Source organism: Eptatretus burgeri, chromosome 7 (assembly GCF_056783735.1).
Source record: "Eptatretus burgeri isolate ZD-2024b chromosome 7, Ebu_testis_v1, whole genome shotgun sequence".
Classification (NCBI taxonomy): domain Eukaryota; kingdom Metazoa; phylum Chordata; class Myxini; order Myxiniformes; family Myxinidae; genus Eptatretus; species Eptatretus burgeri.
In genome coordinates, this window is record NC_140967.1 from 58,108,775 (window position 1) to 58,131,274 (window position 22,500).

General features: G+C 38.4%; 1 protein-coding gene and 1 long non-coding RNA gene across 6 annotated transcripts in view; one reads left to right on the top strand and one right to left on the bottom strand.

Moving 5' to 3' along the window:
• Positions 1-22,500, top strand: part of LOC147023327 (T-box transcription factor TBX20-like) — a 66,912-nt gene that overhangs the window by 36,915 nt on the left and 7,497 nt on the right. The window lies entirely within an intron of this gene.
• Positions 1-22,500, bottom strand: part of LOC147023328 (uncharacterized) — a 34,020-nt gene that overhangs the window by 6,455 nt on the left and 5,065 nt on the right. The window contains exons 2-3 of the long non-coding RNA XR_015060141.1: positions 18,777-18,831; positions 18,328-18,519 (exon numbers count right to left, since the gene is read on the bottom strand). This is a non-coding gene — a long non-coding RNA (uncharacterized LOC147023328). The remainder of the gene's footprint in view (positions 1-18,327; positions 18,520-18,776; positions 18,832-22,500) is intronic.

Consider the following 22,500-nt stretch of genomic DNA (forward strand, 5'->3'; position numbering starts at 1 on the left):
ACGCTAAAAGTGCTGAGTAAAGTACAAAGCTCCCATCAATACCAGAATCCTTCCCTACTAATCCTTGAAATCGTTTCCCCTTTGTAATCTGTCTGTTTTCTTGACAAATGGTGAAAGCAATTACTGCGAAACCAGTGACCCCCCCCCTCCGAGCAAGGAGAGCATAGCACCTCGGTGACCTTGCGGGAAGGTAAGGAACCTTGCGGGAAGGTAAGAGTTGAAACGTCCTCGAGAAATCAAAGCCTCGAAAAGCGGCTGAATCAACACACCCTTATAAGTACGGTGGTGAGAGATTATAAAAATCGTGGGGGTGGAAAGCCAAAAAAGTCGGAGTGAAAAACCAGTTGCAAAGAGTTGAGTGGTATTTGGGACTGGGGTGGTACGCACAGCAGACAACAGAATGGAGAGCTGAGTCTGCCACTCATGAGCGTGTGTGTCATGGTATGAGCGTTTGAGGAGCCCGGTGGACAAAGCGTCCAAGAGAGCTGTGGATGCCAAGCTCATGGAGCCTGGACAAGCTGCAGTCTGTCCCACCAGAACCACTGCCAGCATCAGAGCAAAACCACCCTGTGCAAGCATTGTGTGTGGGAAAGTTTTTTTTTTTTTAATGTTTTTTTTTTTTTCTGTCTCATGACTTCTTTCCTGTTTGAGTATGTGTGTATGTATGTATGTATGTATGAGCCTCTAATTTATATCGCGTAAGCTGCCAGGATTTTTTTATTTTATGATTTATGCAAAGGTCAGGTATGGGAGCATGCGCCAGAGCAGCGTGTCACTACATCCATTTTCCGCTGGTAATTGAGGGGCTTCCATCTGGCCATCCCCCAGGCAGATGCCTGGCCCATCCCCATCTCCTTGAGATGCCGATAAATCTGCAGCAACCACGAGGAACGTGGTTGGCTCACTGGCCTCCTCCACTCATGAGCCACCCTCACTGAGAGAATCTGGTGAGCAGGATCAGTGTCAGGAACACGAACCTCATGTCTATACACCCACAGCTGACGCACACAAACTATACTGGTAACAAATCTCATCTAAGTTTCTTTCAGCAACCACTCATTGGACACAGTCTGACCAGCGATAGCCAAGGCAAAGGGGATGGTGTTTTATGGAGAATTCTCATTTTGTTTAATTGCTTCCTTGTTCTTCCCACCCCTCATCTTTAATAAACCATTTCTCACACTACTGAGGTGTTGGTCCGGATTTGGGAATGATACGATAATGGCACGAGTAAAACCACAACAGTTAGAAATCAATGGAAAACCCCTTGTTATGAGTATAGCCTAAACGCGGTGGTTTGTTGACGGTCTCACTCGGCCCCTATCTTTTCAAACCAGTGAATGCATCGCAGGCAACAGACTCGGAGTTTCTGTGCGTCGAAAAGCAAATTAAAAATCTTTCGGTGACTGTATGGGTGGAAGATTTGAGCTCGTGCCTACCACTGAAAAGGCGCTGCAACACCTTGACGAATTAGCCAGCGTATGCCGACTTGTGAAAATTTTGTCTAAAACGCTGGCACACGTCAAATACGTTATGGGTAAGTTTTGATAACATTAAGAGCACGCTGAAAAACACTGCCATACGTCGTAGTACGCTGGCTTTCATCGTTGTACTTTGCAGCTGTCCTCAAATTTTAGCATGCTTGAAATTTTACGTGTGAGCCATACGGCGAGTACGTCGTAAAATTTTCAGCATGCTTGAAATTTCACGACGTACGAGACGTACCACGAAATATGACAGCGTACTTCATCGTTTTTCAGCGTGCTCTTCGACGTTACCCATACCATATTCGACGTGTGCCAGCGTTTTAGACACATTTTTCATAGGTCGGCATACGCTGGCTAAATCGTCAAGGTGTGACTGCGTGGTTGACACTTCCAATTATCAGGCGGTTATGATTTAAATCGGCGTGCGGCAGGTTTTTAACAGGCTACGCCACGAGTTCGTCGGCGATACGTGCACCGCGCTATGCCTAAGTTAAACTATCGTTGGGCATAGGTTGTGAACGCCGACAACAGGCTAAGCATTTGTTGGTATGTTATCTATAAGACAACGAAACGTTCTGTGCCCATTACTAATATGCATACGACCAACACGCTATGAATACGACCAAAACTTAAAAAAAAAAAAAAATCCAAATTTCAGTGTACGCCAACGTTTTACATACATTTTTATACGTTGCCATTGCTGGCTAAATCGTCAAGGTGTGACAGCGCCTTAAGATTCGGATGCTGGTTTGAACAGTCACTGTAACATTGGAGTTCAGGATAGCGATTTGGACCCCAAGCAGTGATAGCTGTTATGAATAGCCCTTTGACTAAACTTTAAAAAACGTTTTTTTGGTGCAGAAAATATTGAAAAAAAATTTGCGCAAAATTTTAGGCTGGAAAATTTCAAACCGAACCACCATGGATAACGGACTGCACGGACAGGAGGTGCAGCAAATGGACATTGTTGTGGAAATCACAGTGGAACTGTCTTTCCCCATCCAGTTCCACCTCCCTAAGAAGTTCAAGGACCCCCTCCCCAACTCCCGGCAATCCGATGTTTTCCCTTGCAGCAGAGACAGGAAGCCTAATGGCCATTAGCCGGGCAGACCAAAATAAAGGCCGCGCAGGAGAAATCTGCAACCGGGCAGGTTAAATTAAAGGCCAAATTAAAAGTCAATGAGGAGAGGCAAAATAGACTGGCAGATCAAATGGCAGCCGACCAAGCTAGATAAGGAGAAGGGATTCCGGCCACAGTAAAATATGTATGGGCTGCACGGGGAGTGGTGAAGAGGGACATGGTGGAGAGTGAATGGATCAAAAGGAAATTAAAATAGGAAATAGCAGAATCAGAGCAGAAGGAAAATAAAGCAAAAGCAGAATTGGTGTCAACAGAGGGGTTAGAGAATAGAGTGCCAGAACAAATAGAGAGAGAAGAAGAGGTTGCGCCACTACATGTTGGGGCAGTAAAGTGTAAGATGTGCGTGAGTCACAGGTGCAGTCCAGAGGTCAACAAAGCCTGCTGAGAGAGCCAGAAGAGGGGCACAATCTCAGGGTGGAGCCGACGATTGCTAACAAGTGAGTGGACACACCTAGCCATGGTACGAATGGGGAGTGTGTCCAGGTAATGAAAGTCTTGATGGGGATTCTTCCTGGGGAAGGGGGGAGAGTGTGCCTGAGTGTGTGGGGTGTGGGGTGTGGGGCTAAGCCCGCATGCAAGCTGTCAGCTGTGCCGGAGCCTGATGCTGCACTGTGGGTATGCGTGGCCGAGACAGAACTGCTGGTGTGTGAGGTGTGCACTTCAGTGCTCGCTGAAGGTGAAGGTCACGTTGCCTGTGCATGAGGACATGGGTGAGGGCACACGTGTGGTGAGCGTTGCACATGTGAATAGTGGTGTCAACATGGACACTGAGATGGAAGGAGGAAGAACGCCACTGGAGCAGTCGCCATTGGTGACAGATTGGTGAGGGACAGGACCAGGGTGGCTCCCCACAGATCACGGTTCCGGCTTTGGATTAGCCGAGGGACGTACCACGAGTGCCGAATGATGGAGCACGCATACATGCAGGCCACGGGAGTACAGAAGAAAGAGGTCGTACTCCCTCCTTGCCTTTTGGAAGACCCGGAGTGCTTGGGAGAAGACGGCGCAGGGGGTGCGCACCACATTGTCTGAATAAGCGCCAGGTAAATTGGGGGTGGCGAGATGTCCCCCGCTAGCCCTATAGAAAGGGAGGGGGACAACATAAGGGAAATTTGCATGGTGCCGCCTTTGAGTATTGATGCAAGGGTGTGGGCACCGGGACTGTTAGAGGGGTCCCGTGTGGACCCCTTGGAAAGCCCACCCGAATGGTGGATGTGGCTGCCGAGGCTACGGAGCTCTGTTGGGGATCGGATTGGCTCCAGGGGTAAGGTAGGCCAGAGAGACTGTACATATAGTATGGCAGACTGACAGATGATCGTGCGGGAGGGGTGATGAGACTTGATAAATTGATGTTTAAATTGTGTAGAAAAAGATAAATTGGAATTATAAAAGTTCAAATTCGGTCGATTATTTTGATTCAAATTGGCTTGATGGTCGGTTAGAATGCCTTTCTCCTTCTCTCTTCTGTTGGCCCAACAAAATTAGGGATGAATGGAGGAATGAGTGACATCGTGATTAGATGAGTGGGTATAATTGGAGTACATAGAACCAAATTTATAGGAGTGATGGTGTGAAGGGAATGTGTAATGACTGGTGAAGTAAGTATGTGTGTGAAGAAGCACACCGCCTCCTGTAATGCATCCCCATCTTAGGCATAGGTAGAGAGTGGGGATTCAGCTGCTTGGAAAATGGAAGCCGCAACAGTGTTGTTTCTGACAGAAAAGTAAATAAAATGGGTGGTGCATGGCTGGGAGTGTGGGATAGTGGTTAGCGTGGCGAGGAAGAGGCACCAGACCTTGGGTCTTCTGTGCGGCTAAAAGCCGCCAGGAAATGACGGATGGATGATTAGTTAGGGGCCCGGGTGCCCAGGGAGGGCCCAAAGAAAATAATGCCAAGAGGGCATGGTGAGTGCTGGCAGCCCCACACCAGCACTCAGCGTGTCAAGTTAGGGTGCAAGAGGGGATGCTCTACACGAGGGTGCCCAGGACTCGGGTGCCATGGTAAAGTTTAGGCTGGTAAGCCAAAATGGAGCCACACTGTCCGGCCAGTAAACTGTGCTGAAGCACAGGTAAGAAAACTTGAGGGTGAGGCCCAACTTCAAGGATGGCACCGGCACCTGGAGTTGCTGGTAAATTGCTTATTAGAACCGCAATAGAGGGGGGTTTAAAAGTAAAGTGAAACAAGTGTTTTTCAAAATGCTTGGTTCGAGTAGGGATGGTTCCCCTTCACATCATTCAACTGCGGCTGCTGTAAAACAAAGGAGTAGGGAAATTGGACTTTGCGAGGTGAGGGTTAGAGCCCCAAATTGTTTGTGTAGGGGAATGCATGCTCCCATCAAGCTACTCTGCCAGTCAGCCAGGTTGGGCCACACCCACACCACTCCCAGTGTGCAATGAATTCCCTGCCAGTATACAAAGCCTGTGCTTTCTCCCAGGAAGGGGAGATAGCGTTAGCAACAGTTTAGGAGGACTAAAGGGAGAGATAGAGTTCGGAATCGTTTGTGCGATTAGCGGGGGAGGTTAGGATGAATACCGGGCAGGATGCCTTCAAGCCATCCTGCCTCCTGTACTGGCCATCCTGCCTGCTGTCGACAAAGCCTGCCTGCACGACTGCCTGTGACCTGCCGACACCTGCCTGTCTGCTCAGCTGCTTGCTTAACCACCTGCCTGCCCACCAGCATGTCAGCTGGCCTTCATGGACCATATGAACACTTGTAGTGTCAGCCACATGGGCTGTTGGATAATAAATTGAGGGAGCTGCCGAGAGGGAGGTGAACCTTGGACTTTTGGGAATAAAGAAGGAGATGCCTCTCCTTGGAGCCACTCTGCACCCTTTTGTAAATAATTGCTGTAAATTATTGTGAGTAGAGTAAACATACATGAAGTGCACAGTGAGAGAATGTGAAGAAAAGCTACTCCACTGTTAGGCTAAGGAAATTAACTTTTGCTTGTGGGTTTAGATTGAGGGGATTTGCTTGTACGCTAAATAGTCAGCCGGACAAGGCCCTTTGACCCAGACTCAGGACAAGTCTCCAAGGACAAGGAGGGCTGTGTTACGGGAATCGCTGTTGTTCTAAAGATCTTTGTCATCCCTTACAAATGTTCGTTTTGTGAGCCCCATTTTCCCACCTTCGTGTTCCATGTGGCTTTTCCCCATTGTAATTGGTCACGTCTTCCTTAAATGAAAATGAGTCGACACACGTTCCACATGTTCTCCACAAGCAAGGTAGGCTTCGAGATCCTTCCATGGGCGTAGACTCTGAGAATGTGGTGGTAAATCGCCACTGGAGAGTAGCTAATGGGAGTGCCATGAGGGGCCTGAGACCACACCCCACGGGGAGTCAATAAAACACAAGACGGGCAGAAGGAAGCATGCGGTTTTGTGTCATCCTTTCTTCCGGTGGCCATCTCTTGCAGAGATTTTCCCTGCTCATAACAGCCTCCTGGACCTGTTTCTCCCCCCCATGGACCTACTTTCCGTGGGACCTCCTGCTCTCTGCACCCAGGTTCAATTCCGGTTGGTGCTAAGGTACTGCAGGTCTCGCAACATAATTTCCAGCTGTTCGTTGACCGCTGTGGTGCACTGCTGTGAAAGCTGGAAGATCACGGGACAGACAAAGCACTTCAAGGCTGCAGCCAGTACGTCTTGGTGCCAAAATCAGGCGTGAGCAAGGTCCACTCAACCCCACCAGGTTAACTTGTGTCCCATCTTCTTCTATCAATCCTGTCACCCATGTTATGATTTGAAATAATCATGAAAAAAGCTCAAGTGGCATCAAAATATGAAAAGTTTGGAGCAGGGTGAATACTTTTTTAGGCCACTGTAAATCCGTTGTTATCCCCCGCCAACCAACGAAGTTGGCGGGGGATATAGAAATGGGTTCCGTCCGTCACATTTCGTTTCCGGAGCTTAACGACAAATCCCCTCAAGATATATTTACGAAATTTGGTACACATATCAAGCAAGTGGTGAACTGGTGCCTTTTGATATTTTCTAATTGAAAGGTCACATGGTTTGGCAGCCATGTTGGATTCAAGAAAAATATTAAATAATGTTTTCTCTGGAATCACATAACCTAACGAAGCGAAAATTTGCAACTATCATCTTCCATCATGTCTGCATACATGGTAAAAAATTATGGCATCACATGGTTTGGCAGCCATCTTGGATAGAAAAACACACCTCATCCGATTAACACAAAACTTCACACACGTATTCCACTGGAGGATTGGAGGCAGAATGTAAATTTATGATTTCCTAGGTCACATGGTTTGTCAGCCATCTTTGATTGAAAATTAATAAATTTTAAAAATCTTCTCCAGAACGGCTGGACAAATGAGGCAAAATTTCACGTACACTTTCCCCAAGACGTCCTTTCAGAAGTTTGTTAATTTCTTATTGATGTCACATGGTTTGGTGGCCATATTGAATTTACCCTAAAACCTTCAAACATCTTCTCCAGAACGGCTGGTCAGATCAAGGGGAAACTTCACATACATATTGCACACGCTTAGGGAATATAAGTTTGTTAATCCTCATTTACTATGGAGGGGGATATCGAAGACTTTGTCTTCAACCGATGCCAGATTAGATTAGCAATGAATGTGTAAAAGGCTGCAAGAGAGATAACAATTCTACGACTGATCTGGGTTCAAATCCTAACCCGATGATAAACACAGGACAGTACAGTATGTCTTTCTGCACACTCTTAGTAGATTATAAAGTAGGCCTGCCCTATTGGGTAGGCAAAGCATAAATTGTTTCCATAAAATCCAAATTCTGTTTCAGAAATTAAATTCCGTTAAATGTTCTCTCCGAGCCTCTTCCCCTAACTGTTCCAAGTAAGCCTCATCCAGCTGAGTGTCTCCGTCCTTTTTCCTCGTGGTATATTTCCCTACCATGACACAAAAATGCAGGGAATAATAAACTGATTGTTTCTTTTGATATTTTGGATAATTCATTTTCGCAATTTAATCTGTATTTTCACAATTTCCGAATATGCGGCTTTATGTCTGCATTCAACCTTCTGGGATGAAGCAATCTTTCTTTATATCCGGGTTTTCCAGCAATGTGGATCGTGAATACAGGGAGAATATATACTGACAAAAACGTGTTCTGAATATTTGTTTTAACCAGGGTACCCGCTAAATGGCCGACTGTCTGTAAACGTGCAATACTTAAATGCACGCAACACTTACCACTGAACACTGCCTAAACTATAAATGTTTACAACTGCCTACCACTGTACATTGTCCGTAAATGCCAAAAACTTAGATACTTCTTAAATCATACCGTCATCAAAATGAGAAACACCAGCTCCCTTGGGGAAGGATCGAGCCGATGCAAAATAACGTCTTTCGTCATGTGAGGAAGAGTGACGCAACATGGTCAGACCCTTTTTTTAATGGAATGTCAGGGACAGTTTCGTGATTTTTTTTTTTAGCTTATCTGGAATTTACATTCCAGATAAGGTATTGTCGTCGTGCTCTGTCCGTCCGTCCGTCCGTCCGTCTCCTATTTCGACTTCTCTGGCTAAACCGCTGGGCCGATTCAGCTGAAATTTGGCAGCAACGTTCCTCTCCTGACTGGTAACAGGAAATCCAAAGCTCGTTCTGGTCACGTGACTTTAAGTAAGTCAAAATGGCCAACTTAGTAAATTTCTTCAAAAATCTTCTCCAGAACCACCAGTCAGAATGCCACCAAATATGGGTTACAACATCAGGCCAAGGTAGGGATGTTGAATTGCGGATGCCAAGCCGATCACATGACCGGAAGTGTGTCAAAATGGCGGCCTTTGTAAATGTTTGGGAAAATTGCATAAATTCCTTCAAAAACCTTCCTCTCCAGACCCACCAGTCAGAATGCTACCAAATTTGGCTTACAACATTAGGCCAGGTCCCAGATAAGCTCCAGTGGTCCTATTTTTTTCCCCCCTTGAATCTTGGATTTGAGTTATATCAGTATGCAAAATTTCAGCTTTCTCACCCACCTAGAAAGTACTAAATATTTATAGCAGTGTGAAGGTCAGTCAGTGGTTAGAAAGAGAAACATATGAATGTGAAACTATGAAACAGTCCCAAACTCAATACCCACAACTCAGTTGCAAAGATGTTCAAGCAGTTAAGCCCTTAGACCTACTTAAGCAACATTGCAAGCAAGTTCAGCTGTGCACATTTCTGTCATCATATTCCAGGTAAGTAGGGTAAGAATACTGATTCTGGCTCACTTTTCCCCATGTAAATGAATGGGGGATTTTCAGCGATTCCCTTTTTTTTCCCTAAAAATAAACCCCCTTTTTATCCCAAGGTATATTTATTTGTCTCCCCTTTTAACCTGGAGGTTGAACCTCATTGAATTGAACACCTGGGGGTTGAACAGCTCACTCATTGAACCTATAAAGATTTGTTCATTCTCAAATTCCTTCAATAGTTTAATTTTCTTTGCACAATAATCCCCATCTAAAATATTGATAAACAAAACATTTGAATCTTTATATTTTTTAAGATACCCCTTTTGTGCCATTACGAAATGATAAACTTCTCTTAATGCTCTCATCTGGCCACCTCCTGAGCCACATATCATTTTGAGATTATAGTAAATTGTTTTTTCATTGTTCAATTGATAACCATCAAAGTTTTCAGTCCATTCAAGGATATTCATTTTTTTCTTTACATCCTCTAACTTACTACTTTTTAAATTGATTCGCTTATTTGTTTTATTTACCTTTGTTTTAGTTATTTTTTCAATAAGACTTATTTGATATTTTTCACATTCATTATGTTTTCCATTTATATACCAAGACTGAGATTTTCTCCACTCTTTAGTTTGATTAATACTTGGTTTAACCATTTATATATTGTGAAAAAACGCGGCGGTAGCCCTAGAAAAACCCTAACCCATCTTCCCATCGTTAAAACACAATCTATTCTATTCACTCTATCATACAATATCCATATGGAACACAATCTATTCCATTATCTAAAATAAATCTCTTATCATCAAAGGCTCCTAATGCCTTTTTATTTACTTCTTCACTATATATATATATATATATATATATATATATATATGTTATGTTTATAACTTCTTATTGTATTCATTTTCCTATATTCTTCTTTCTTATTCATCAAACAATTATAATAATTTCTAAAAGTTATTGATTTCTTTATTACATATTTCTTTATTCCCTTTAACCTCTTATCAATCTGTTCACCATACTTATAAGCATATGCCTTTGCTCTCAATCCAATAAACTCACTCATTACTTTTCCACCCAACTCATCCTTAAACTTACCAATAACCTTTTCATTCTTTTTGGAAAATAACTCACTCTTCTTGCTGAAATTACTTGTATCATATACTCCAATATTTTTCTTCATATCTTCATAAACATCATCAGTTTTTATATCCAGGATAAAACTATCAGTGTCCATATACAACAATGAAACATTTTCACCATACTCTTTCTTTAAGTCATTATACAAATAATCATACATCAATATCTTTGATAAATCAAGAACTGCTGTTCCAATATAAATTGGTTTATCCATTACAATACTTTCCTTTTTCATATGAATTGCAGAAAAGTTCTCTGAAAAAACCTCTTCTCTCTCAAAACTTGGTTTATTTATCAATCTCGAAGCTTCTTTCCAAGATGTTGCGAATCTAATGTTTTGCCTGTTTCTAACATTTTCCATAGTCTTTCCAAATACAGCATTATTCATTAATTTATAAAAGTCCCCTTCAAATTTTACTTTTGTATTTGCTCTCATATCTGTATTGAATTGAATATACTTTTTCACCCAAGGACTTTGTTTAAATTTTAAAACTCTATGAATTTTAGCTACTCTCAATCCTTCTCTCAAAAACTGTTTTAAGCTTCTCTGATGTAAAACATATCCCTCTTTATCATAGAATGTTGTTAATAACTTTTCTGTTGATTTGCCTTTAATATTAAAACTTTTATGATAATCACTGAACCATTCTTTCTTTGGGGTTTCTTTCTCACATGCAAAAGGAAGGTCTTTATGCTTATTATGAAGAACACTCGGGTACCTCAAATCAACTTCAAAATAATAACCTTCTTCTTCGTCATTCAATTCCTCTTGAGAAGAAATAACAATATTCATCAAAGCCTTTTCATAATCCTTTTCTTCCACCCACTCTAATTTACCATAAGGCAGAGATTGAGACATTGCCCATCCATACAAATTATTAGCATCAAAATACATCAAATAATTACTATCTTTTTCACTATCATAATTTGGGAGATATTTATTATTTGCTTTCGCATATCTTTTTGAACATACTTGTGATATTCCACCTCTCTTGGACTTCTCAATCATCAAAAGCATATCAACATCACTGATTAAATCTATATCTTGTTTTGTCATTTTCAACATTGCACTCCAAGCCAAACCAGGAGCTGTGAAATAGTGGGCAGGGTCTAATCCATAACAATTTTTATTATGACAGAGTGTTCTAAAAGCCTCAAACACATCAGCTAACAATAAAACATCTGTTTTTAGATATAAATCATGATATTCTCCAAGGTTCTTTATCTTAAATATTTTCCATATTTCTTGTGCGTGTTTATATTCCTTATCACTTATCTCTTCTTCATAAAGGTTATTATAGAAACTTTCTTTTGAAGGAAGTTGTGTTTCTTCATCAACATCAAAACCGAATGATAAAATCTTCACTCCGCTCAGATATTTAATAATTTGTCTCGTTCCTTCTGGATTAGTTTCTAATATCCCAACACCACCAGATTTTAGTTTCCTTAACTCACTCTTACAATGTGAATATTTTGTTGTACCAAGAGAAACCTCCTCAAATATTTGTCCTTCATTCCTCAATCGCATATGTTCCTCCACTGAAATATAGTGATAATCTTCACCTTTTATTTCTCCAGGTCTTATTGCTCTAGTTGTTGTTGATACAATGCGTATCACGGGGTGTTTTTTAAGTAAATTTACAATATTCTCATTTGTACTACACAAGAACCTTGATTTATGAAAGTTTTTTCCAGAAGCAGATTTACCCACAAGATTTATAATAATAGTTGTCATTTATATATGTAATTGTTTATAAAACAAAAAATATATCCCTTAATATCTCATCTTGTTTCACAACAATATATTTATATTTTTCAGTCGTGTGCTTCATGTAATCCTCAAATTTCTTTTTACTACATAATGTAGAACAATTATCTCTCCAAAAATTATTGATATCTATTGAATTTAACTTGAATAAAATAAAAGTATTAGCATTGTTTCTGATGGAACGACGAGGAAGTTGAAAGTACGATTGACTAAGATAAATACAATTACAAGAAGAATGTCTCCCTCTTGTGTAGTAGCTGTCCATTACCGTTTGGTTTCTCTCATTAACACAATCATCAAAGATAACGAGGTTCTTTTTTGATTTATCCAAATCTTGGGGAGACGGTATATCATCCGTATTATCACTAAGAATACAAGTTATAGGATTTGATTTCTTTTTACATCTCTGTGTATCACAAAATAGTTGAATTATATCTTCAATGTTATAATCATTTAGGTTTTTTTGACGTTTAAATAAACCGATTATATCTTCTTTTTGAAGACCAGCATTAAAACCTTGTGAGAGTAGTTGATACTCTGGTTGAAAACTCGACCTTGTGAAAATTATTAAATTATCATAATCTAAAAAGTTGGGAGTGAGGAGCATTTTTAAAAGTAAGCAGGTTTTTCCACATCCACTTGAACCAACTATGAGACATCTTAATGAATTTGGGAGATTTTTATGGTTGTTAAATTTTATCTTATTTTCCCAAATAGGTAAAAAATCATTCATTTATATATTTGAAAAACAGGTTATTTAATTTATTATTGGCTTTTTTAGAAACTCTATATTTTATCCTAAGTTCAGGTTTAATTTCAAGATAATCCATTATTTTATTTATACAATATCTTGTGTTGATATTTCCCTGAAAATTACATCCATGAATAATATACAACAACAATCCTTTGAACATTTCTCTTATACGTTCAGTTTCTTCCCTTGTAAGGAAAGGTGTGTTATCACCCTCATACTTTACATTCATTTCTCTAATCAATCTTGTAAAGTAATTCATTTTTGGTGTAAATCTAAAAGAATTATTTTCCTTTTTATATTTTTTATTATCATTAATTAGAAGATAATCACAGAATATACATTGTTTATAGGCTTTTGACTCTGTGTTTAATCCCCGTCTTTCACACGCAGGACAATTCTCAAATTTGTCATATGGAGAATCAGTAAAGTCTAGCATATTTATAAAGTAAAACTTTACTTAAACTGAAATTCATCTATACTTTCAGTTGTATATTACCATCGATATCGATATACTTTTTTTCATTATCAGATTCAACGACAACATTTTTTATATTAAAGGTAATTTTAAAATTATCGTTAACTACTATTGAACGAAATGTCATTTCACCTGATATATTAACATCCTTTATTTCATCAGGATTTACATCTTTAGGGTTGTTGAAAAAAATACAAATTTCTCCTTGCATATTACAGATGGTCTTATCTTTTCTTTCTAAAGCTTCATCCATAAGGTTTTTGTTCTTTGATACTTTTTCTTGTTTCATTGCTTTTTCTAGTTTTGAATATATTACTAGAAGGAGAGGAGAAACTTTTGTTAGAGATACTTTAATTGATGTTCTACCAGGTATACTAAAAGCCCTTCCACTGAAGGAAATTGAAGAACTCATATTATTTACCATAATAGTTTTTATCCAATAGTTGTTATATTTATCTTTGTTCAATTTTACATCCTTGACATATTTCTCAGTATCTTTAACAGATGAAGAGATTGATTGAAACTTGTCTTTTGTGTCTTGAAACATTGTATTTATTAAGTGAAAAAGTTGGAGGATAAAATGTTTTTAAGCACAGATTCACCTATAAATTAAACGAAATTTTCATCAAGAAAATTTTAGTTTAAGCAAAGTTTTATTCTATAAATATGGTGAATACAACGTACTGCGATGTTTGTAATCACGAATATAAACATTATAGAAAACACCTCCAAACCAACAAACACACATTTAATCTATTTCATCAAATATCTCCTCTTGAGTTGGAAAGAAAACATTGTGATATCTGTTCAAAGGATGTTTTGAAGAGTAGTTATAATAAACATCTTCAATCACAAAAACACAAGAAAAATGAGTTTAAAGTAAAGGGAGACTATTATATTGAAACACTGATGGGGCATTTAAAGGGCATATAAAAATAAGGATTTTTCAATTTGGAGAACCCGGTCCATCATCAATAGCTGAATCAATTGAAATAGTGAAACCCGATGTTGAAAAATTTATTAAAAAGACATTAAAAGAAATGAAAACTTTAAAGTTTTATATGGGAGTGAAAATGAATATGAAAAGACAAGATGAAGAACATACTCCTTATATGAGAACAGGTCTTCATTTTATAACATCATTTCAAGATTTTTTGAATAGTGGGGTTTATGAAGAACTATCAAGACAAGAGGAGGATGTTGATAATACAGTGGTAGGAAGTGGATTCAATATTTTAAAAATCATCTTTTTAGATATACACATTCTAAAATCAAACCCTCTTAAAGCTTCTTCTTACATTGAATTACCAAAAGAAATAAAACTAAAGAAGGCAGTTGTTAATATTAAGAACAATGATAATAAATGTTTTCTCTGGTCTGTTCTTGCTCACTTTCATCCACCAAAATGTAATTCAGAAAGAGTAAAACAATATATGAAATATGAGAATACCTTAGACATTAAAGATTTTAAATTCCCAATGCCACTAACAGATATTCCTAAATTTGAGAAAAAGAATAATCTTTCTATTAATGTATATGGATTAACGGATACAAACAAAGTTCAAATATTAAAAATTTCAAACAACTATAAAAATGAAGAAACACACATTGACCTTTTATATTTTAGTGTTGGAAAGAATTCACATTACACATACATCAATAATTTATCAAGATTAATCTCTTCTCAGGTATTCAGAACAGCAAACAAAATATATCCTTGTAAGCGATGTCTTAATTCATTTCATACAAAAGAACGATTAGAACAACATTCAAAATATTGTAGTAATCATAAATCAGCTGTAATTACAATGCCTAAACCTGGTGAAAAGATTTCTTTTGAAGATTATAATAAATCTATCATGCACCCATTTGTGATATACGCTGATTTTGAATGTATCCTTAAAAAGATAAATACTGCTTCTCCTAATCCAAAAGAACCATATACAAATAAATATCAAAAACATATTCCTTGTGGTTTCTGTTATTATTTCAAATCATCTGTTGGAGAAAAGTATAACAAACTTGAACATTATCGTGGAAAAAATGCTTCACAAGAGTTTGTAAAACGATTAGAAAAGGATTGTATAAGACTCACTAAATTAATGACAGAAACAAATGAACCGATGAAATTAACCAAAGAAGAAAAATTAGAATTTAGAATGAACAATATCTGTCATATTTGTGAGGGGGAAATTAAGGAGTCTAAAGTTAGAGACCATTGTCATCTCACTGGTAAATATAGAGGTTCCGCTCATTCCTGTTGTAATCTTAATTATAAATTACCTTCTTTTATTCCAGTCTTTCTTCACAACAGCGCCAACTATGATACACATCTATTTATAAATGAACTTTCAAAAACACCAGGGAATATTTCTGCCATAACAAACACAAGTCAAAAGTATATTTCATTTTCAAAAATGATATTCACAAAACCTTTAACTCGTATTAGGTTTCTAGATTCTTACAAGTTTATGGGAACACCACTAGCCTACCTCGCATCAAATCTAAGCTCCACGGACTCTTTTCCAAATCTTAATTCATTCTTTCCAAAAGAGGAAATTCTCACTAAAGAGGAAATTCAGATTAAAGAGAGAATTCAAAGTAAAGAGGAAACTCTAATTAATGAAGAAATTCTAACTGAAGATGAAATTCTAATTATAAAGAAAATTCGAACTAAAGAGGAAATTCAGATTAAAGATGAAATTCTGATTAAAGAAGGAATTCTTACGAGAGAGGAAATTCAAACAAGGAATGAAATTCAAAGTAAAGAGAAAATTCTTACAAGTGAGGGAATTTATCCTTATGATTATATGGATTCATTTATGAGATTTAAAGAAACACAACTTCCTTCAAAAGAAAGTTTCTATAATAACCTTTATGAAGAAGAGATAAGTGATAAGGAATATAAACACGCACAAGAAATATGGAAAATATTTAAGATAAAGAACCTTGGAGAATATCATGATTTATATCTAAAAACAGATGTTTTATTGTTAGCTGATGTGTTTGAGGCTTTTAGAACACTCTGTCATAATAAAAATTGTTATGGATTAGACCCTGCCCACTATTTCACAGCTCCTGGTTTAGCTTGGAGTGCAATGTTGAAAATGACAAAACAAGATATAGATTTAATCAGTGATGTTGATATGCTTTTGATGATTGAGAAGTCCAAGAGAGGTGGAATATCACAAGTATGTTCAAAAAGATATGCGAAAGCAAATAATAAATATCTCCCAAATTATGATAGTGAAAAAGATAGTAATTATTTGATGTATTTTGATGCTAATAATTTGTATGGATGGGCAATGTCTCAATCTCTGCCTTATGGTAAATTAGAGTGGGTGGAAGAAAAGGATTATGAAAAGGCTTTGATGAATATTGTTATTTCTTCTCAAGAGGAATTGAATGACGAAGAAGAAGGTTATTATTTTGAAGTTGATTTGAGGTACCCGAGTGTTCTTCATAATAAGCATAAAGACCTTCCTTTTGCATGTGAGAAAGAAACCCCAAAGAAAGAATGGTTCAGTGATTATCATAAAAGTTTTAATATTAAAGGCAAATCAACAGAAAAGTTATTAACAACATTCTATGATAAAGAGGGATATGTTTTACATCAGAGAAGCTTAAAACAGTTTTTGAGAGAAGGATTGAGAGTAGCTAAAATTCATAGAGTTTTAAAATTTAAACAAAGTCCTTGGGTGAAAAAGTATATTCAATTCAATACAGATATGAGAGCAAATACAAAAGTAAAATTTGAAGGGGACTTTTATAAATTAATGAATAATGCTGTATTTGGAAAGACTATGGAAAATGTTAGAAACAGGCAAAACATTAGATTCGCAACATCTTGGAAAGAAGCTTCGAGATTGATAAATAAACCAAGTTTTGAGAGAGAAGAGGTTTTTCAGAGAACTTTTCTGCAATTCATATGAAAAAGGAAAGTATTGTAATGGATAAACCAATTTATATTGGAACAGCAGTTCTTGATTTATCAAAGATATTGATGTATGATTATTTGTATAATGACTTAAAGAAAGAGTATGGTGAAAATGTTTCATTGTTGTATATGGACACTGATAGTTTTATCCTGGATATAAAAACTGATGATGTTTATGAAGATATGAAGAAAAATATTGGAGTATATGATACAAGTAATTTCAGCAAGAAGAGTGAGTTATTTTCCAAAAAGAATGAAAAGGTTATTGGTAAGTTTAAGGATGAGTTGGGTGGAAAAGTAATGAGTGAGTTTATTGGATTGAGAGCAAAGGCATATGCTTATAAGCATGGTGAACAGATTGATAAGAGGTTAAAGGGAATAAAGAAATATGTAATAAAGAAATCAATAACTTTTAGAAATTATTATAATTGTTTGATGAATAAGAAAGAAGAATATAGGAAAATGAATACAATAAGAAGTTATAAACATAACATATATAGTGAAGAAGTAAATAAAAAGGCATTAGGAGCCTTTGATGATAAGAGATTTATTTTAGATAATGGAATAGATTGTGTTCCATATGGATATTGTATGATAGAGTGAATAGAATAGATTGTGTTTTAACGATGGGAAGATGGGTTAGGGTTTTTAAGGGCTACCGCCGCGTTTTTTTCACAATATATAAATGGTTAAACCAAGTATTAATCAAACTAAAGAGTGGAGAAAATCTCAGTCTTGGTATATAAATGGAAAACATAATGAATGTGAAAAATATCAAATAAGTCTTATTGAAAAAATAACTAAAACAAAGGTAAATAAAACAAATAAGCGAATCAATTTAAAAAGTAGTAAGTTAGAGGATGTAAAGAAAAAAATGAATATCCTTGAATGGACTGAAAACTTTGATGGTTATCAATTGAACAATGAAAAAACAATTTACTATAATCTCAAAATGATATGTGGCTCAGGAGGTGGCCAGATGAGAGCATTAAGAGAAGTTTATCATTTCGTAATGGCACAAAAGGGGTATCTTAAAAAATATAAAGATTCAAATGTTTTGTTTATCAATATTTTAGATGGGGATTATTGTGCAAAGAAAATTAAACTATTGAAGGAATTTGAGAATGAACAAATCTGTATAGGTTCAATGAGTGAGCTGTTCAACCCCCAGGTGTTCAATTCAATGAGGTTCAACCTCCAGGTTAAAAGGGGAGACAAATAAATATACCTTGGGATAAAAAGGGGGTTTATTTTTAGGGAAAAAAAAAGGGAATCGCTGAAAATCCCCCATTCATTTACATGGGGAAAAGTGAGCCAGAATCAGTATTCTTACCCTACTCAGGTACTTCTGAGTGATAACATTTTGTGGTGAATTTCCTCTCTGATGTTCAAACCACTGGGCAGTTCACCTTATGTTCAGCTAATTCACCTGTGAAGATCCAGGCTGCATCCATACCACACCTGGGAGGCACTGGCTTAGGTTCATAAGTGGCCCTCGTGATGTAGGCCTCGGGCAACAGTCAGGTCAATGTGCTGACTTATCACCATGTGTAGGTCCAGCTGGCAGGTGTGAGAGGCACATATGTAAATGCTGCCATCAGCACCAAGGATTGGAAGCTCTCTGTCGAATATACATGCAACAAACAGGAAGTTTAATGGGGGAGAGTGGGATCCAAGCCCAAAACAACAGATGACATTGTCAAACACATCATTTGCATCATTGTGATTTGTGATCCCCACATTGGTTTTATGCCCAAGTATTCCTGCACAATGCTTTGCATCTTGGCTTAAGTAACAGCTGCCAGACCTCTTTTTCCATGTCTATAAATTCTCAACTAATGGAGGAGCGAGGAGATGGCATAAAGAACGTTTCCATACTGAGAGTGGAGTCGCAGGGAGACAACTGGGCCCAATCAAGCATGGAGATTAATGACTGCAAATAGAGGAAAGGGGAGAGGAAAAGAGAATGACTTGCAAGTAAGAGGGCTGAGCAACAGGAATGGAATGATCATGGTACATTTGATGGAAGATGTCATGACATAGTGCCATACTGCCATCTCAAATTCCTGAAGGGACCAGGGCATTCATAAAAACTCGATCATAAACAACACAAAATACAGATTGGTCAGTCACGGGTTCACGCTGTGCTTTCAGATTAAGAAATATCAGAAGACAAGAAAATGAACATGTTCTTTTGTGAAAACTTGCTTAATGAATGATGAAACATTGGCTCACTGATATGTGTGAATGAACCATAGCTTTTGTATACTGTGCCCATTGGCGTAAGCTGAGAGTGAAAGAAAGTGCTTCAGCACGAGCAGGCCAAAGCAGCTTGGCCCAATGCTGTGCTGGTTGAGGGGAATGATACAATGTGTTCAGCACTGGCAAGTGTCGGTGAAGCCTACTGCTCTGGAAGCTGATCTCCTGTTGGTGGGCCAACTACAAAGTTTGCTGCTCCAAGAGGCAAATGTATAGTCCGAAGCACTGGCTTTTCCAAGAAGATGCCATTTGCCACAATTGCAGAGATGGGCACCTGACCAACGTGTAACGGCACCTGGCTCTCTCAAATGTAGCTTTAAGGTAAAGCTTGTGGCAAAGATGTACATTCCATACTCAGTCATTGAATGGTTGAGCTAGGTTTTCATTTGCAAGGAGAGGGTGCCACAAAACAAAGTTCAACCAAAAATGAGACAATGAAGTGCAAGGCCAAATTCCTCAACGCTGTCTGTATCTGTGCCTTTTACCTTCTCTCGATGGGTTGTATTTCTCGTGCTACATTAACTCCAATATAAAATAATGATATAGGAAAAGCACACGTAACTCAAATAGTGTGTTTTTAGACCACATATCTATTGGTATTTGTTGAAGAAACTTTACGTTGAAACAATAAATAATGTTACTTACGTCACCACTTGTAGTGACCACGAGTGCTATAACTAACTCTTATTAAAAAGCCACAACACTTTTTAAACTCCAAGTAACATTTTGAGTGCACCATAAATTGCAGTTTGTGCCACAAACGAGTGATCTTGCCAATACAAAAAATTGATTGCATCTCTTCCTTTCTGACTCTTCAGCAACTCTTCTGAGAATGGTTTATCATGGCCATGATGGTATAAGTTTTTGTTGTTTTCAGCACAGAGGAATGATGGCCTGTTAGCAATCCTATCTGAACCCTGGACTCATGATGCAAGAAACCCAGATTCAAGTCTCATATGTCTGTCCACTGTCTACTTCTCTTTGTAATTCATGGAAAAGTATGCATATGGCACTAACGTCTTTGTATACTGGATGCAATACATGTATAAGCTTTTCCACACGCTTTCGATCACTGTAGAGAAATTGTTTTTAAAACTACTGATCTGTAATTTTATGTTCTTAAATAAAAGTCATACTTGAAGTTTAGGAGTTCAGGGTTGGTCTGGTGGTGCACTATGACTAGGGTATCCAGGAAAGGTACCACATGTACATCAAAACAAAACAGCTCTTTAATTCTATGCACTGTATAAAGGTAGCAACCATGTGTGCCGCAGACTGCCTTACTATGGAAACGTGGAGCATTTCTGGCACAGGCATCGTTAATCACATCATTTGATCCATGAGGTTTTATTTTTTTTTTTTAAATACTTGGAAGCAAACAGAAGTCAGGACACAGAACAGGTAAATAATGGAAATAGGTAGCAATTTTAATCCAAATGGTCATTTTTCCCTCTCTGGAAGTGCCGGAAAGTGCATTTGTCTAAAGGAGGAAGACTCCTTTCCAGAGGTTGCTACGCCATTTTTCTTTCTCAATTGATGCCCGCACCTGCAACTTCATTGTGGGAAGGTAAACACGTTTTCATATTTATGGATTTGCTTCTAGATTCTGAGTCAAAGTGGGATATCCACATTTCATATCAGGCATACAAACATGTTAGCAAACGATGAGGACCTTCGTTGCAATTGCTCCAAAGGCAAATGTGAAACTTCAATTCTGGAAACTTAGTGGTTGCAATTCAACATTTGCATCACGTAACGAGCAGGGACCTCATTGCAATGACAAGGGGATTAAATGAAATAATCACTGATCTTCATTCGTGAAACAAAGTATCTGTAAAATAGCAGTCATTTGGCTCAAGGTTATCTGTCAAATCAATGGTTTCAGAGTCCAATGTGGCAGATTGTCATGCGGAACAAGAGTCTCTTTATGATGACCTGCTGAAAGGTTATCCTCACTCTTTGTCGTCTTGCATATGGCAGCTTTGGCTGCCAGGTAGCTATCGTTTTGTTGGGGCATGACCATGTAGCTGATGCTGTGCTCCTATACCAGTACACTGGTATTCATGTCGCCGACCTGAGGAGTATGGACAGGCTGAGTCAACCCCACCTGGTGTTAATTCAATGCCAGAAAGGGGCTTGAACTCAGGACCCTAAGATCCAAAGCCAGCCACTCTAACCATGTAGCCAACACCAGGCTCATCCGCACTCTTATAATGACTTTCTCGAAGGGGATAATCGTCCTTCCCCTTCTCATATGGTCTACATGTTAAGCCACTCCACACGGGTTGGCTCTTCATAGGACAGCTAGGTCAGTGGAATTATTTGCTATGAAAAGGCAGTGCCAAACAAAAATCTACCAAACACAATCGCAAATAAAATGTTGCACTACTTATTACTTTGTATCATAGACCTTTGTCTGCCTGCCTGCTTCCACACACCCCTCAGGTTAATCTCTAAGAACATAACATACATCTGTGTGGGCTGGCAAGATAGCCAAGCCGAGCAGTATATGCACACACATCTGAGCTGTCGAGCATGGGTTTGAATCTCGGCCCAGCTATAAACTGCCATCCTGGTGTTCCGCAGGCAGGGCAAGGCATCAATGGTTGTGCCATTCCTCCAATGGACGTTCGACTGGGCATTCCATTTCCGAACTAGAAGGGCACTCAGTGGAGCGCATACCTCCACCACGTAATGCTTGATCCACGAGAACATGTCGGGCCCACTACATTTTTGAAATATTATGCCATACAGTACGATATCGTTTTTGACCCTATCTCTCAAGGGTGAAGAATCACTTTAAAAATTAAATAATTCTCGTATCCAGATCCGCATTCGGATCTTCACCAAAATCGAAACTATTTGTGCTTGCCACACACCCAACCTGACCATCAAGTTTCGTCTGAATCCGTCCACAACTTTTTGAGATATCCTGCACAAACAAACAGAAAGGGGTGAAAACATAACCTCCTTCACCTTCAGTGGCAGAGGTAAAAACCTACATCATCCTTCGAAAAAGAGTAGACGAGTGTCTGGCTCAATTCCAAATAACTGCTTTGTTTGTCGGTAGCAAGTGGTCTAGTCTTCTTCGACACTTATTGACACCAGGTTATATCGCTTGCTGTCTTAAGTCTAGTTGCTGTCTGTACAGCAGCTTCTGCACTATATATTGACCAGGTAGTTTGCATGTCTTCACGTGAATGACCTTTGGATACAAAGTATACTTACCTATCAACCATTATGGTAAATAAAATAATTATGGGTCCATGAAATCCCATTAATTCTGACAACTGCATAAAAATGTGATGGACATTTCAATTAACGTAGTCGTTTTCCAAGTTGT